This window comes from Zea mays, chromosome 2 (genome assembly GCF_902167145.1).
Source record: "Zea mays cultivar B73 chromosome 2, Zm-B73-REFERENCE-NAM-5.0, whole genome shotgun sequence".
Lineage (NCBI taxonomy): Eukaryota > Viridiplantae > Streptophyta > Magnoliopsida > Poales > Poaceae > Zea > Zea mays.
The window spans coordinates 178,064,355-178,080,330 of record NC_050097.1 but is presented as its reverse complement, the minus strand read 5'-3'; positions in this window follow the sequence as shown (position 1 = coordinate 178,080,330).

Below are 15,976 nucleotides of genomic sequence, written 5' to 3'. Positions count from 1 at the left end.
ACCTGTCTATCTATGATAAAGAGTTTTTAGCCTTAATCCTTGATGTGGAGAAATGGAGGCCATATCTGCAAAGGAGTCCTTTTGTTATCAAGACTGATCATAAGTCACTTACATTTTTAGGGGAGCAGCAACTACAGTCCGAACTACAAAGGAAAGCTATGGCAAGATTAATGGGCCTTCAGTTTCAGATCGTTTACAAAAAAGGGGTAGAGAATCGAGTAGCTGATGCTCTATCCAGGGTGGGGGCTATGATGGAGCTAGTTGTTCTTTCTGAAGTACAACCAGTGTGGATTCAAGAGATTTTGAATTCCTATGTGACAGATGTTGAAGCTCAAGAGTTAATTACTCAGCTGTTGGTGCATAGTCCCAATTAATAAGGGTTTAGTTTGCAGCAAGGTATTGTCAACAAAGGTGACCAAATCTGGATAGGGTCCAACTCTGCCCTTAGAACCAAACTGATAGCAGCTTTACATTACAGTGCCACGGGGGGCTTTCTGGCATACATGCAACTTATCAGAGGGTCAAGAAACTTTTCTGGTGGAAGGGACTTAAGGTGGATGTAACTCAGTTTGTGCACCAGTGCCTGACCTGTCAACATGCAAAACCAGAAAGGACTCATCCAACAGGACTGTTACAGCCTCTTCCTATTCCACATGGAATTTGGGCAGATGTCACAATGGATTTTATCGAAGGGCTGCCAAAGTCTGAAGGTTATGACACTATCATGGTAGTCGTGGACAGATTCACAAAATATGGGCATTTTCTTCCACTCAAACACCCTTTCACTGCCCAAGGAGTGGCTTAAGTATTCTTGGACCAGGTGGTGAAGTTACATGGACCTCCCAAATCCATTGTATCAGACAGAGACAAGATTTTCATTAGCTCTTTTTGGAAGCACCTATTTCAACTTATGGATGTCAAGTTGCTGTTTTCAACTGCCTATCATCCGCAAACTGACGGTCAAAGCGAACGGGTGAATCAATGTTTGGAGACATATTTAAGGTGTGCAGTAAATGCTCAGTCGTCTAAATGGAAGTTGTGGTTGGCCTTGGCAGAATTTTGGTACAATACTACTTACCATACTAGTCTGGGTTGTACTCCTTTCAAAGCACTATATGGATATGATGCTCCGATGTTGGCATTACCTCAATCTGGTGTTCCTAAGGATGGTTCAGTAAAGGATTGGCTAGCTGACAGGGTTGCTTTCTCAACTCATCTCAGAGAACAACTCGCTCGAGCTCAAAATCGGATGAAACAAATGGCTGATCGGGGAAGGATGGCAAGAGAGTTTCAGGTTGGGGAGATGGTGCTGCTGAAGCTTCAGCCATATGCTCAAAAAATTGTGGTAAACCGTCCTTGTCTAAAGTTGGCTTTCAAATTTTTTGGTCCTTTCAGAGTGTTGGCTAAGATTGGTGCAGCAACTTACAAATTGGATCTCCCAGACAGTGCTCAAGTTCATCCGGTGTTTCACGTTTCGCAACTAAAACCTTACCATCCATCGTATACTCCGGTCTTTACTTCTTTACCTCCATTGGTGGACCTCTCAAGGACTGGCATTGTTCCTGAAGAAATTCTGGATCGACGTCTGGTGCGCAAAGGCAATCAAGCTGTTCCACAAGATCTTATTCGCTGGTCCGGTGTTCCAATGGAATCTGCAACTTGGGAAGATTATTATGTGTTGAAGAACCATTTTCCAGACGCCATCGCTTGGCGACAAGCGGATACTGAGGCCTGGGGAATTGTCATGTCTGAGCCTGCTGCATCTTCCTAGGATGTGGGCATGTAACAGTAAGTACTCTAGAGTTGGGTCGTGGGCCGTGTTTAGCGTACTAATCTAGTGTCAGGGTTCAATTGGAGTCTGTAATGGCCTGGTAGAGACCGGCTATATACTCTGTACTTGGCCAGTTGACAAATTACGAACAAAATAATCCAGAGAAACAGATCCGTAACAAACTCACCTCGCGTTGTTGCGTTCCGCTGTCCCTCCGACATACTCACGTCCCGGCGGTGGCTCGCCGGCGGCCACAGGACGTCTCACTCTCTCCTTCTCCCTCCCTGCAGCTCTCTTCCTTCTCCCTGCATGCCACTGCCGCCACGACTTGCGAGTCCTGCGCTCCGCCGCCTCCTCTTCACGTGCCTTACTCCGTGTGCGCCATTGCCGCCTCCTCCTCCTCTTCCCCACGATTTACTGCGAGAGCAAGGCGATAGGACGCCTTACGCATTCCAGCTCGCCTTACCGCTTAATCGTCGCTTTAGCGACGCTTAAGCGATGCCTTGATAACCTTGGTCTGGAATGATGATATATGCAATAGGATAGGGGTAGCACCCAATTGAAGAAAAGCTTGTTTAACATCGGTTGAGATGTTCAACGGAGACCTCCAGAGGCACCAATGGTAGTGAGATCCTAAGGCGCAATAGCAATAAAAAGAGAGGAAGCGGAAGACCAAAGTTGACACAGGAAGAGGCAATAAAAGGGTACTTAAAAGGATGAAATATACCGAAAGATTTAGCTTTGAAGAGGGGCTTATGGAAAACAACTATCCATATGCTCAAACCTTGACTTGTAGGTTCTATTGGGTTTTAACACTAGCCTATCCTGTCTTGCTTGGGATAAAAGGCTTTGTTGTTGTTGTTGTATGAATGAACTATGAAGTCACATCCACCAAGCAAAGGGATCTGCAATGAAATGGATGAACTGAACTACCCGACCCGTCACAGGCTCACAGCAAGGTAGGAGATGCGGATGGACATCACTTCCTCTCCTCTCCACACCGCTCGCGCTAGAAACAACCCCACCAAGGCAATTGACAAGCAGATCAATGACAACAAGACAACATTGTCTAACCCCATAAGGAGAAGGTAGAACATTTTCCAAGAAATTCGGTAATATAGAAAAAACAAAATAACCAAAAGTACAGTACACATATATTACATGTGAAAGGTCTAATTTCAAAAGGCGCATGAATTACAATATAAATACTACTATTCTAAGATGATTCGCCGATTCATAAAAGATAAAGATGCTTAAAATCTTACTATGACATCTGCTTAAGTGCTTATGGCTAGGAACTGAATTGCCCTATCGATCATTGGGACTGACTACACATTGCCAGCCAACTAGGCAATTACAAGTGACCGAGCACTGAACAAGCAGGGAAAATAACTGGGGGGGGACAACTAACCCTACGTTCCCGCAACAAATGCTCCTGACGACGTCCTTGATTCCCCGGTTCGGTAACACAATCAATCATCACGACCAAATGAGAAGAATCTTGAACAGAAAGCGGGCTCGTACATAATCGAACAGGACCAAGAAACAAGTATGAGAACCTAAACGCATGAGCTCGAGGGTCCGCTTGCTAATATACTTGCTGGCGAGGGGACTCGCGATGCGCGCCAGCACCCCCAGGGCCTTCTTTGTCGTCGGACTTTGGCACGACCTGGAGAACGTACCGCGACTGGCCGGCTGCCGCGTGCGTGAGGCGGCGGTGGCCTTGCGTGGGTAAGCTAGTAAACCTGAATCAAAACCATCCAATACATTACCCATACCAACAAAACATGAGTTCAGTGCAAACTATTCAGTTAAGTCACCACCATTGAGAGGACACCACATAAGTTAGGCGCCGTTTTGAATGCCGAATTTATATAATAGAATGTATTTTTTGTTCAGACCATATTATATGATCAATTATAGAAATTTGTCTAACTGTAGTTTTGAGGAATATAAAACATCCTTTATATTTGAGACACTCATGCCACCAATATCAAAGCTAGTAAACATTCAGTTTGATCAAATATGGTGGGTGTAAGGGACAAGTCAGATGAGTAAGGTACATGTCATTTCTCGGGCGATGTCAAAAAGACAGTTACCATGGCAGACAACCAGGCAACGTTTGTCACTTATGGGGTAAGATTTGCATATTTTAATGGTCGCACAACCAAGATAGGATGTCTCATTAACACACATGCAAAAGTATCAAAGGGCTAGAAATAGTTAGCAAGCACTATGTGATTGCTCAATCAAAAAATTCCACGGTCCGTAGTTTTCTTAATGAAATGGAGTGTCGGCGTTTCGAGACAGGGGGGTCCCTAAGCCGACGAGTGAGTGTGCTGCGTGCCCCAACCCAGATGGGTCGAGCGCGTGGGCGAGCGCGAAGGGGGGAGAGGCGAGGTGGCCGGAGTCGAGCGTGAGAGAGGTGGAAGTCCCGCGGCCTTCGTGTTCGTCCCGCGCCCAGGTCAGGTGCGCTTGCAGTAGGGGGGTTACAAGCGTCCACGCGGGTGAGGGAAGCGAGCGGCCCCAAGAGAGCGCCTGTCCCGTCCTCGGTCCCGCGCGGCCAACCTTCTCTAAGAAGGCCCTGGTCCTCCCTTTTATAGTCGTAAGGAGAGGATCCAGGTGTACAATGGGGGGTGTAGCAGAGTGCTATGTGTCTAGCGGAGGGAGAGCTAGCGCCCTAGGTACATGCCAATGTGGCAGCCGGAGAGATCTGGGCATCCTGCTGGCGTGATGTCGTGGCTGTCGGAGGTGCGGCGGAGCCTGGCGGAGGGACAGCTGTTGGAGCGGTCGAGTCCCTGCTGACGTCGTCCTGCTTCCGTAAGAGAGCTGGGGGCCGTCGTCGTCATAGAGCTTGTGGAGCGCCATCATTGCCCCTCCGGCGGAGCTGGCCGGATGGGACGCCGGTCTTGTTCTCCATGACCCGAGTCGATTCGTGGTAGGATGATGATGGCGCTTCCTGTTGACGTGGCGGTCTGTGCCCTAGGCAGGGCGACGTGGGGGTTCCTCCAAAGCCGAGGTTGAGTCTGCCTTCCGTTGCCGTGGCCGAGCCCGAGCCATGGGGTCGGGCGAGGCGGAAGTCGTTCGGCCGAGGCCAGGGCGGAGTCCGAGCCCTGGGGTCGGGCGAGGCGGAAGTCGTTCGGCCGAGGCCAGGGCGGAGTCCGAGCCCTGGGGTCGGGCGAGGCGGAGTTTCGTCGTCTTCCGGGTCTTAGCCCGAGTCCGAGCCCTGGGGTCGGGCGGAGCGGAGTTTCGTCGTCTTCCGGGTCTTAGCCCGAGTCCGAGCCCTGGGGTCGGGCGGAGCGGAGTTCGCCGTCTTCCGGGTCTTAGCCCGAGTCCGAGCCCTAGGGTCGGGCGGAGCGGAGTTCGCCATCTTCCGGGTCTTAGCCCGAGTCCGAGCCCTGGGGTCAGGCGGAGCGGAGTTCGCCGTCTTCCGGGTCTTAGCCCGAGTCCGAGCCCTGGGGTCGGGCGGAGCGGAGTTCGCCGTGGTGCCTTTGGCAAGGCCTGACTGCCTGTCAGACTCACTCTGTCGAGTGGCATTGCAGTCGGAGTGGCGCAGGCGGCGCCGTCCTTCTGTCAGACTGGCCAGTGGAGCGGTGGAGTGACGGCGGTCACTTCGGCTCTGCCGGGGGCGCGTGTCAGGATGAAGGTGTCAGGCCACCTTTGCGTTAAATGCCCCTGCAATTTGGTCAGTCGGTGTGGCGATTTAGTCAAGGTTGCTTCTGAGCGAAGCCAAGGCCTCGGGCGAGCCGGTGATGTGTCCGCCATAAAAAGGGGGCCTCGGGCGAGACGGAAGTCTCTCGAGGTCGGCTGCCCTTGGCCGAGGCTAGGCTCGGGTGAAGCGTGATCGAGTCACTCGTGTGGACTGATCCCTGACTTAATCGTACCCATCAGGCCTTTGCAGCTTTATGCTGATGGGGGTTACCAGCTGAGAATTAGGCGTCTTGAGGGTACCCCTAATTATGGTCCCCGACAGTAGCCCCCGAGCCTCGAAGGGAGTGTTAGCACTCGCTTGGAGGCTTTTGTCGCACTTTTTTGCAAGGGGGCCAGCCTTTCTCGGTTGCATTTCGTTCCGGTGGGTGCGCGCGAGCGCACCCGCCGGGTGTAGCCCCCGAGGCCTCGGAGGAGTGGTTACACTCCTTCGAGGTCTTAATACCTCGCGCAATGCTTCGGCTGGTCTGGTCGTTCCCTCATGCGAACTGGCCGTAGCCCGGGTGCACGGTCGGGGTCCAAGCTCTCGGGCTGGTATGTTGACGCTGTCAACGATTTGGCCGGAGCCGGTTTTTGCGAGAGCAGCCCCCGAGCCTCTGCACAGGGCGAGAGGGCGATCAGGGACAGACTCGACTTTTTACATACGCCCCTACGTCGCCTTTCCGCAAGGAGGAGGGGGGGAGTGCGCCATGCTACCCTCGATGGGCACCGAACATGGTGTCTCCGGTGAGCTGCAAGCGGGTAATCCGAGTGGACGTCCGTGCCCCGTTCGTTGGGGGTCGGCTAGGGGCCCAGAGGCACGCCCAAAAGTACCTGCGGGTGATTTGCCGGACCCGGTCCCCTGGCGACGGGGTCCGAGGGCTCGATGCCTCCCTCCGATGGGATTCCGTTACAAGATCGTTCCCGCTGGTCTCGGAAATGTCCTAGGGTACCTCGGGAGCGCAGCCCGAGCCTTGGTTATGTATCGAACGTACCCCTGGTCATCCCTCGCTCAGTGTCTGAGGCGACTGTGAACCCTTCGGGGGCCAGCCTTCGAACCCCTGATCAGTAATGGGCGCGGAGCCCGAGTAGCCTGAGGCGGCCATGGAACCCTTCGGGGGGCTGGCCTTCGAACCCCTGACCAGTAGTGGGTGTCGGGCCCACGCGATCTGAGGCGGCTGTTGAACCCTTCGGAGGGCCAGCCTTCGAACCCCTGATCAGTAGTGGGGGGCTCGGAGCCCGGTTCCTTCGCGGAGAAGGATCCCTTTCGGGGTATCCCCCTTTCCCGGTCCCTGTTGCAAGAGATAGAGAAAGAGGAAAACGGAAAAGGATACGAAATCGGACGACGTGGCGTACCTTTTCTGACGCAATTATTACGGTGAAGGTGAAGCGTCGCGCGCTCCTCCTGCCAGAGGCGCCGCGTGTCCCGCCGCGGAGTTAATGCGACGGGGCGAGTGGTTGGCGGGGCGGCTGTTGCGCGCGTGCGATCCGTTCGAGGAACGGGTCATGGGTGCACCGTCTCCACGCCGTGAGAGGAGGCTCTCTTGCTGTCCCAGGATGGGACGTGAGCCTGGTTGACGACGTGACTGCTGCGCCCGCCCGCCTGCCACCGCTATTACTGCCGGCCCTCTTTCGGTCGTTGGCCCATCAGTATGAACAGAGGCGGAGTTGGCTCGAGAATGGGAACCTGGTTGGCCGACGCCGAAGTCGATCAGTCGAGACCTCGGGTCGGGCTGGCGCCCTTGGAAGCCGGTTGACCGAGGCCCCAGGGGTAACCGGTCGAGCCGCCTGCTCGGGCCGGATTCCCGGAGGAGTCCCTGGGCCGCGTCGCCGCCCGAGGCTGGGTCGGGCTTTGCTGGAGACGTCGTCGATGCCGAGGGTGCTACGGCTCCCTTCAGCGTGAAGACCCGAGCCTGCAGGATCAGATCATCTTGTAGCGTGTGCTTTCTGCGGCCGCCGAGGCCAGAAAAAACACACCCTCGCCACGCTTGCGAAGCTGCGCCTTTTTTCCTCTTGTTTCGAGCATCTGGACTCTGTCGGTAACAGGGATGTTTGTGTGAGCGAGAGTTGCCTTTCGCGGAAGGGACGAGTGAGGTATCCGTATCCCAGAGGCGTGGGAATCCCTCGGCTCGGTCGGCCTTGCCGCTTACGCGTACTTTCACCCGTCCATGAGGCCCTGTCCCCGACTTAGTCGAGAAAGCTTGAAGGACTGCTTCGGCAGGAGAGCTTCCGAACGTGAAGACTTGTTCGGTCCACGGAGTCGCTTTATCCGAGTGCAAGTTACTTATCGCAGAAGGTGATGAGTGAGGTATCCGTATCCCGAAGGCGTAGGAGTCCCTCGGCTCGGTCAGCCTTGGCTGCTTACGTGTACTCCGTCGTTTCCAGGATCCGCTTTCCGAAGTAGTCAAGAAGCACGAAAGAAATCCTGCTAAATAGAGATCCTTTTTCGAGGAAAAATTTGACGCAGAGGGGGTCTCCCCCCTTTTAGCCCCCGAGGGAGGGTCGGGCTTTGCCGAGGCTAGGCCGACCCTTCCTTGACGACTAAACTTTGCGTAGGCGCGAGGTATATGAACAACTTGAAAACATCTTAAGGGTAGAAGCGACGTAGCTGTTTGATGTTCCAAGCGTTGCCGTAGATCTCGCCTTGATGGTTGGCCAGCTTGTATGTTCCGGGCTTCAGAACTTTGGCGATGACGAATGGCCCTTCCCAGGGGGGCGTGAGCTTGTGCCTCCCTCGAGCGTCTTGCCGCAGCCGAAGCACCAGATCGCCCACCTGGAGTTCTCGGGACCGGACCCCTCGGGCGTGGTAGCGTCGCAGGGACTGTTGGTACCGCGCCGAGTGTAGTAAGGCCCTGTCCCGAGCTTCCTCCAGCTGGTCCAGCGATTCCTCTCGGCTAGCTTGGTTGCTTTGTTCGGTGTAGGCCCTCGCCCTCGGGGAGCCGTATTCCAGGTCAGTGGGCAAGATAGCTTCAGCCCCGTAGACCAAGAAAAACGGCGTGAAGCCCGTGGCACGACTCGGCGTCGTCCTTAGGCTCCAGACCACCGAGGGGAGTTCCTTCATCCATCGCTTGCCGAATTTGTTGAGGTCGTTGTAGATCCGAGGCTTGAGCCCTTGTAGAATCATGCCGTTGGCACGCTCTACTTGCCCATTCGACATGGGATGAGCCACGGCGGCCCAGTCCACCCGGATATGGTGATCCTCGCAAAAATCCAAGAATTTTTTGCCGGTGAACTGGGTGCCGTTGTCGGTGATGATGGAGTTCGGGACCCCGAAGCGATGGATGATGTTGGTGAAGAACGCCACCGCCTGCTCGGACCTGATGCTGTTCAGAGGTCGGACCTCGATCCACTTGGAGAATTTGTCGATGGCGACCAGCAGGTGCGTGTAGCCCCCGGGCGCCTTCTGCAAGGGACCGACGAGGTCCAGACCCCATACAGCGAAGGGCCAAGTGACGGGTATTGTCTGTAGAGCCTGAGCGGGCAGGTGCGTCCGCTTCGCATAGAATTGGCACCCTTCGCAGGTGCGGACAATTCTAGTGGCGTCAGCCACCGCCGTCGGCCAGTAGAAGCCTTGCCGGAAAGCATTTCCGACAAGGGCTCGGGGCGCTGCGTGGTGGCTGCAAGCCCCCGAGTGTATTTCTTGCAGCAGTTCCCGACCTTCGGCGATGGAGATGCATCGCTGGAAGATGCCCGAGGGGCTGCGATGGTAGAGCTCCTCTTCGTCGCCCAGCAAGACGAATGACTTGGCGCGTCGCGCTACCCGCCGAGCCTCGACTTGGTCGAGGGGTAGCTCTCCTCGACGGAGATATTGCAGGTACGGGGCCTGCCAATCTTGATCTGGCGTGGCCCCGCTCTGCCCTTCCTCGACGTTCAGTGCCTCACCCTCGGAGGCCGAGGGTACCTTGGGCTGTGCCGAGGGTACCTCGGGCTGAGCCGAGGGTACCTCGGGCTCGGGCGCGTCGTCGAGCTTGACGGAGGGTTGATGCAGATCCCGGGAGAAGACGTCCGGGGGGACTGTCGTTCGCCCCGAGGCTATCTTAGCCAGCTCGTCTGCGGTTTCGTTGTAGCGCCGAGCGATGTGGTTGAGCTCGAGCCCGAAGAACTTGTCTTCCAGGCGCCGAACCTCGTCGCAGTAGGCCTCCATCTTTGGGTCGCGGCAGTGGGAGTTCTTCATGACTTGGTCGATGACGAGCTGCGAATCACCGCGGGCGTCGAGGCGTCTGACCCCTAGCTCGATGGCGATCCGTAATCCGTTGACCAGAGCTTCGTACTCGGCCACATTGTTGGACGCTGGGAAATGGAGGCGCAACACGTAGCGCAAGTGCTTTCCGAGGGGCGAGATGAAGAGCAGGCCTGCGCCGGCCCCCATCTTCATCAGCGACCCGTCGAAAAACATGGTCCAGAGCTCCGGTTGGATCGGAGTCGTTGGCAGCTGGGTGTCGACCCATTCGGCCACGAAATCCGCCAACACCTGGGACTTGATGGCCTTCCGAGGGGCGAACGAGATCGTTTCGCCCATGATTTCCACCGCCCACTTTGCGATCCTGCCCGAGGCCTCTCGGAACTGGATGATCTCCCCCAGGGGGAAGGATGACACCACAGTTACCGGATGAGACTCGAAGTAGTGTCGCAGCTTGCACCTTGTCAGGATCACAGCATACAGCAGCTTTTGAACTTGCGGGTAGCGGATCTTAGTCTCGGACAGCACTTCGCTGATGAAGTAGACCGGCCTCTGAACGGGCAATGCATGCCCTTCCTCTTGCCTTTCGACCACAATCGCGGCGCTAACCACCTGAGTGGTCGCGGCGACGTAGACCAAGAGGGCTTCTCCGTCCGCCGGGGGCACCAAGACAGGCGCCTTTGTAAGGAGCGCCTTCAGGTTGCCGAGGGCTTCCTCGGCCTCGGGGGTCCAAGCGAAACACTCGGCCTTCCTTAAGAGGCGGTACAGAGGCAGACCTCTTTCGCCGAGGCGTGAGATGAAGCGGCTCAGGGCCGCGAGGCATCCCATGACCCTCTGTACCCCTTTTAAGTCCTTGATGGGTCCCATGCTGGTGATGGCCGCGATCTTCTCCGGGTTGGCTTCGATGCCTCGCTCGGAGACGATGAACCCTAGGAGCATGCCTCGGGGCACCCCGAAGACACACTTCTCAGGATTAAGCTTGACTCCTTTCGCCTTGAGACACCGGAATGTCACATCAAGGTCGGAGAGGAGGTCGGAAGCCTTCCTTGTCTTGACTACGATGTCATCGACGTAGGCCTCGACTGTGCGACCGATGTGTTCGCCGAACACATGGTTCATGCACCGCTGGTACGTCGCGCCCGCATTCCTCAAACCGAACGGCATGGTGACATAGCAGTACATGCCGAACGACGTGATGAAAGAAGTCGCGAGCTGGTCGGACTCTTTCATCCGGATCTGGTGATACCCTGAGTAGGCATCGAGGAAGGACAGGGTTTCGCACCCAGCGGTGGAATCCACGATTTGGTCGATGCGAGGCAGAGGGTAGGGAACCTTCGGACATGCTTTGTTGAGACCAGTGTAGTCTACACACATCCGCCATTTCCCCCCTTTCTTCCTCACAAGCACAGGGTTGGCAAGCCATTCGGGATGGAATACCTCTTTGATGAACCCTGCTGCCATTAGCTTGTGGATCTCTTCGCCAATCACTCTGCACTTCTCCTCGTCGAATCGGCGCAGAGGCTGCCTGACGGGTCGGGCTCCAGCCCAAATATCCAGCGAGTGCTCGGCGACATCCCTCGGTATGCCGGGCATGTACGAGGGACTCCACGCAAAGACGTCGGCGTTCGCGCGGAGAAAGTCGACGAGCACTGCTTCCTATTTGGGGTCGAGCCCGGAACCGATCCGGACCTGCTTGGTGGTGTCGCCACTGGGGTCGAGAGGGACGGCCTTGACCGTCTCCGCTGGTTCGAAGTTGCCGGCGTGGCGCTTCACGTCTGGCACCTCCTTGGAGAGGTTCTTCAGGTCGGCGATGAGGGCCTCGGACTCGGCGAGGGCCTCGGCGTACTCCACGCACTCCACGTCGCATTCGAACGCGTGTTTGTACGTGGGGCCGACGGTGATGACCCCGTTGGGGCCCGACATCTTGAGCTTCAAGTAGGTGTAGTTGGGGACGGCCATGAACTTCGCGTAGCATGGCCTCCCTAGCACGGCGTGGTAGGTTCCTCGGAACCCGACCACCTCGAACGTCAGGGTCTCCCTTCGGAAGTTGGAGGGTGTCCCGAAGCAGACGGGGAGGTCGAGTCGCCCGAGGGGCTGGACGCGCTTCCCAGGGATGATCCCGTGGAAGGGCGCAGCGCCTGCTCGGACGGAGGACAGATCGACGCGCAGGAGCTTGAGGGTCTCGGCGTAAATGATGTTGAGGCAGCTGCCCCCATCCATCAGGACCTTGGTGAGCCTGACATCGCCGACAACGGGGTCGACGACGAGCGGGTATTTCCCCGGGCTCGGCACATGATCGAGGTGGTCGGCCTGGTCGAAAGTGATGGGCTTGTCGGACCAGTCTAGGTAGACTGGCGCCGCCACCTTCACCGAGCAGACCTCCCGACGCTCTTGCTTGCGGTGCCGAGCCGAGGTATTCGCCGCATGCCCTCCATAGATCATGAAGCAGTCGCGGACCTCTGGGAATTCTCCTGCTAGGTGATCGTCGTTCTTGTCGTCGTCGTGGGTCCTGCCACCTTCGGCGGGTGGCCCGGCCCTGTGGAAGTGACGCCGAAGCATAACACACTCCTCGAGGGTGTGCTTGACGGGCCCCTGATGGTAGGGGCACGGCTCCTTGAGCATCTTGTCGAAGAGGTTTGCACCTCCGGGGGGCTTCCGAGGGTTCTTATACTCGGCGGCGGCGACAAGGTCCGCGTCAGTGGCGTCGCGTTTCGATTGCGACTTCTTCTTGCCTTTCTTCTTGGCGCCGCGCGGAGCAGACGCATCGGGAGCTTCTTCCGATGGGCGGCCCTGGGGCTGCTTGTCCTTTCGGAAGATAGCCTCGACCGCCTCCTGGCCAGAGGCGAACTTGGTGGCGATGTCCATCAGCTCGCTCGCCCTGGTGGGGGTTTTGCGACCCAGCTTGCTCACCAGGTCGCGGCAAGTGGTGCCGGCGAGGAACGCGCTGATGACATCCGAGTCGGTGATGTTGGGCAGCTCGGTGCGCTGCTTCGAGAATCGCCGGATGTAGTCCCGAAGCGGCTCCCCCGGCTGTTGCCGGCAGCTTCGAAGGTCCCAAGAATTCCCGGGGCGCACGTATGTGCCCTGGAAATTGCCAGCGAAGGCTTGGACCAAGTCGTCCCAGTTGGAGATCTGCCCCGGAGGCAGGTGCTCCAACCAGGCGCGAGCAGTGTCGGAGAGGAACAGGGGGAGGTTACGGATGATGAGGTTGTCGTCGTCCGTTCCACCCAGTTGGCAGGCAAGGCGGTAGTCCGCGAGCCACAGTTCCGGTCTCGTTTCCCCCGAGTACTTCGTGATAGTAGTCGGGGGTCGGAACCGGGTCGGGAATGGCGCCCGTCGGATGGCCCGACTGAAGGCCTGCGGACCGGGTGGTTCGGGCGAGGGACTCCGATCCTCCCCGCTGTCGTAGCGCCCCCCACGCCTAGGGTGGTAGCCTCGGCGCACCCTTTCGTCGAGGTGAGCCCGACGGTCGCGTCGATGGTGCTCATTGCCGAGGTGGCCCGGGGCCGCAGGCGCGGTGTTGCGCGTGCGCCCGGTGTAGACCGAGGCTTCCCGCATGAATCGGGAAGTCGCGGCGTGAGGTTCCGAGGGATAACCTTGCCTTCGGGAGGCAGTGCTCTCGGCCCGCCGGGCCGCAGCGCCTTCCAGGAGATTCTTGAGTTCTCCCTGGATTCGCCGACCCTCGGTGGTTGACGGCTCCGGCATCGCGCGGATGAGCATTGCTGCGGTTGCCAGGTTCTGACCAACCCCGCTGGATGCGGGCGGCGGCCTGATCCTGACATCGTTGGCGACGCGGTGCTGGAGACCTTGGGGCAAGTGACGTATTTCTCCGGCCAGGGGTTGGCCCGCCCACGCCTGTCCGACGTCCCGACGGATCGGCTCAAGCGCTCCTGTTCCCTCGTTGAGCCTGGCCTGCGCCTCGCGGACTTGCTCGAGTTGTGGGTCGTAACCCCCCGCCGGAGCGGGGACCACAGCTAGCTCCCGTGGGATGTCGGCGCGAGGCACCGGCCTAGGGAGATCACCGTCCTCCGGCATGCCAAGATGGTTGCCTTCGGAGGGATTCCCTAGCTCGATGTGGAAACATTCGCGGCTTGGGCCGCAGCTCTCGTCGCCAAGGCTGCGGCTTCCATCGGAACAGTCGGATAGGCAGTAGTCACATGCGGTCATGAAGTCCCGCACGGCACTGGGGTTGCCAAGTCCGGAGAAATCCCAAGCGATGCTGGGATCGTCATCTTCCTCGGACCCAGAGGGCCCGTAGGTCGAGACGTCCGTCAGTCGGTCCCAAGGCGACCGCATAAGGAACCTCAGTGGGGTTGCACTCGCCTCAATGAGGGCGCCCGCCAAAACGAGGTCGTTTGGCGGGTTGAGGCCGAGTCGAAATGACGCAAGATGGGAGTTAGTCGGTACCTTTTTGTCGACGAGGAGCGACGTAGTCACATCGGGGACTGGTTGCACCGTCAACTCTGGCTCGAGGGCGACGTCCTGCAGGCTTTCCGCGAGCGCGCCGGCGTTGTCTTCTTGCTCGGGGTCAGCGTGCCGCGGGGGGACGGCGCTTGCCTCCGTCTTGAACGCGAGGTCGACGTCCGGCGTGCCTTCCGTCGGGGCGTCGGGGGCGTCGATTCGCTCGACGGCCGACGAAGCGCGGCCTCCCACCTGGCCTTGACGGCCCCGCCTCCTCCTCCGTTGGCGGGGGAGAGAACGGAGCGAGCCCGAATGTTGCCCTTCCACCATGCGGGGAAGACGTCGTCGATTCCGCCGCCGGCGGGCGGGTTGTCGGCCGCCATTGTCGTAGTCGCGCGGCGGTGGAAGAAGTATCATGTCGTAGCTGCCGTCGAAGGACATGAACTCAAGAGTCCCGAAACGAAGCACCGTCCCGGGCCGGAGAGGTTGCTGGAGACTGCCCATCTGGAGCTTGACGGGGAGCTGTTCGTCAGCACGCAGCAGGCCCCTACCTGGCGCGCCAACTGTCGGCGTTTCGAGACAGGGGGGTCCCTAAGCCGACGAGTGAGTGTGCTGCGTGCCCCAGCCCAGATGGGTCGAGCGCGTGGGCGAGCGCGAAGGGGGGAGAGGCGAGGTGGCCGGAGTCGAGCGTGAGAGAGGTGGAAGTCCCGCGGCCTTCGTGTTCGTCCCGCGCCCAGGTCAGGTGCGCTTGCAGTAGGGGGGTTACAAGCGTCCACGCGGGTGAGGGAAGCGAGCGGCCCCAAGAGAGCGCCTGTCCCGTCCTCGGTCCCGCGCGGCCAACCTTCTCTAAGAAGGCCCTGGTCCTCCCTTTTATAGTCGTAAGGAGAGGATCCAGGTGTACAATGGGGGGTGTAGCAGAGTGCTACGTGTCTAGCGGAGGGAGAGCTAGCGCCCTAGGTACATGCCAATGTGGCAGCCGGAGAGATCTGGGCATCCTGCTGGCGTGATGTCGTGGCTGTCGGAGGTGCGGCGGAGCCTGGCGGAGGGACAGCTGTTGGAGCGGTCGAGTCCCTGCTGACGTCGTCCTGCTTCCGTAAGAGAGCTGGGGGCCGCCGTCGTCATAGAGCTTGTGGAGCGCCATCATTGCCCCTCCGGCGGAGCTGGCCGGATGGGACGCCGGTCTTGTTCTCCGTGACCCGAGTCGATTCGGGGTAGGATGATGATGGTGCTTCCTGTTGACGTGGCGGTCTGTGCCCTAGGCAGGGCGACGTGGGGGTTCCTCCGAAGCCGAGGTTGAGTCTGCCTTCCGTTGCCGTGGCCGAGCCCGAGCCATGGGGTCGGGCGAGGCGGAAGTCGTTCGGCCGAGGCCAGGGCGGAGTCCGAGCCCTGGGGTCGGGCGAGGCGGAAGTCGTTCGGCCGAGGCCAGGGCGGAGTCCGAGCCCTGGGGTCGGGCGGAGCGGAGTTTCGTCGTCTTCCGGGTCTTAGCCCGAGTCCGAGCCCTGGGGTCGGGCGGAGCGGAGTTCGCCGTCTTCCGGGTCTTAGCCCGAGTCCGAGCCCTGGGGTCGGGCGGAGCGGAGTTCGCCGTCTTCCGGGTCTTAGCCCGAGTCCGAGCCCTGGGGTCGGGCGGAGCGGAGTTCGCCGTCTTCCGGGTCTTAGCCCGAGTCCGAGCCCTGGGGTCGGGCGGAGCGGAGTTCGCCGTCTTCCGGGTCTTAGCCCGAGTCCGAGCCCTGGGGTCGGGCGGAGCGGAGTTCGCCGTGGTGCCTTTGGCAAGGCCTGACTGCCTGTCAGACTCACTCTGTCGAGTGGCACTGCAGTCGGAGTGGCGCAGGCGGCGCCGTCCTTCTGTCAGACTGGCCAGTGGAGCGGTGGAGTGACGGCGGTCACTTCGGCTCTGCCGGGGGCGCGTGTCAGGATGAAGGTGTCAGGCCACCTTTGCG